The following is a 2,242-nucleotide window of genomic DNA, read 5'->3' as shown; positions in this document are numbered from 1 at the left end:
TTACTTTCTTCCTATTACTTATGCCACTTCAATCACTCTGGACTCTTTATTGTTCTTTGAATGTTGCAGCCGTGTTCCAGGTTCAGGGACTTTGCACTGTCTTAATTACTTTCCCTGGATGTTCTTCTCCTAGATATTTTCAAGACTGACCTCATAGCCTTATTCAAGTACTTGCTCAGATTTTACCTGCACAATGAGGTTCTTTGAAGCAGATTGGAATATAGTTTGCAACTCTTCACTACCTCTCGCCTATAGAATTATACATTGACATCTAGGTGATCAAATCTCATTAGAGTAGGGGGTGGCATGCTTTCTTCCTACCTGGGCTTATTTCATGGGACTTGCTTGTGCATTAGAATGCTAGCAAAGAAGACACAAACAGAGGTCTTGAATATGTTTAGGTGATTTGGCATTGACCATGAGAAAAATACATCTTTGTTCAAGAGGAATGAGGACATACATGAGACAGACCTGAACTCTACCCACAGCATAGTCCAAGTCCAGTTGACCCACTGACCAAAGATTATTGTAAACAATTGAGATTTGTGGATTATTTTCTAAGTAGCATTATCAGGGAAATAAGTCAGTTGTGTACCCTCCCTGACCAACTATTTTAAATTGTGCTCTTACATCTGTAATTTCCAATAATCCTTACTATTCTCTGTGTTTTCTACAGATTTAACATTTTTTTAACATGAAATATCTTAAAATAAAGTTTATTGTCTCTTCCAAAGGTCAACTCTACTTTGGGCAGAGCTCTTTATCTGTTTCCTTCTCAGCTGTATCCCTGGCTCTTGAAACAGTGCCTAGCATATAGTAGTTGCTCAATAATGGAATGGGACAAATGAGTAAATGAATGTTTATTGCACTTTTGCTTGATAGCAAAAACTTGAAAGTGACAGGAGAATTATTACGTAAATTGTGGTTTAGTATAGTCTCTAGCAGTTAAAATGAGTGAACAAGGGCTATATTATCAAAACAAAAATAAATCTTAAAGATATAAAGTTGAGGGGGAAAGCAAATTGCAGAACAAAACTAACATTTGGATAAATTGTAAAGAACTATTATAATGTTGTTTATGTATATATACAAAACTATATACATATATAATTAAAATATATCTAAGGAATGATAAATATTAGTTCAAGAACATAACTACCTCTGGTAAGCTAGGAAGGGTGATCAAGGAAGGAAGGTGGGCAATTCAACCACATCCATAGAAAAATGTTCAGATCTGTCAACAATAAGTGTTGTTCATTCAATACATGAATGTTGTTTATAATATTCTCTTTCACCATGTTTAAATATTCTTGATTTAAAATTCTAAACACTTAATTTTATTGATTAATAATATATTCACATGGCACAAAACTCATAAGGTCACGATAAGTTATGTGGTAAAAATTCTGTCTTCCAACCCTATCCCCTGGGAAGGCATTTCCTTCCCTGAAGGCAACCAATTTTACCAGTTTCTTATGTATCTTTCCTGTGTTTTTCTATGCATATTCAATAAAGGTCTGTGTTTTTTCTTATTTTATAATTTATAAAATTTGTAGCATATTATGAATATTACTTTGCATTTTCTTTTTTTCATTGAAAAATATACCTTGGAGTTCCTTCCATATGAATTTGTACTTGAATATACAACACTTCCTTATCCTTTTTATTAGTGGCATAGTAATCCATTGGATGGATGCATCAAGATTTACTTTATTTCTTGATGAGCATTTTGGTTGGTTCCAATCTTTGGTATTACAAAAAAAAAGTTACCAAAAAAACCTTTATACAAACTAATTTCATTCTATCCTTGTATATGTATGTGTGTATATTTTCAGGATAAATTTCTAATAGTGGGATTGCCCTCACTTACACTATAGCAAAAGCTATTGTATTTTTAATTCATAATTTAAAATTTCTATAGATATGACAAATTTCCCTCCCACAGACAATGTACCAATTTAGTCTCCTACTGACAATAAATGAGAGTACCAGTTTTCCCATATCCTTGCTACACATGGTGTGTTCTCAAACCTTATAAGGTAAAGAAATATTAAAGATAAAGATTACTTTGACTGAATTTTGGAAAATGAACTCAAGGGCAAAGGACTCTTAGAGCAAAGAAACTATTAAGAGAGTCATATACTACAAATGAGGTAAATATGGAAATAACAGTGAAAATGGAGAAAAATGGATAGATTTGAGAGATAATTAACAGTTACCATTGACAAGATTTAGTCATTGA

The sequence above is a fragment of the Mandrillus leucophaeus genome, unplaced genomic scaffold, assembly GCF_000951045.1.
Source record: "Mandrillus leucophaeus isolate KB7577 unplaced genomic scaffold, Mleu.le_1.0 Scaffold350, whole genome shotgun sequence".
Taxonomy (NCBI): Eukaryota; Metazoa; Chordata; class Mammalia; order Primates; family Cercopithecidae; genus Mandrillus; species Mandrillus leucophaeus.
This window is presented reverse-complemented; position numbering follows the sequence as displayed.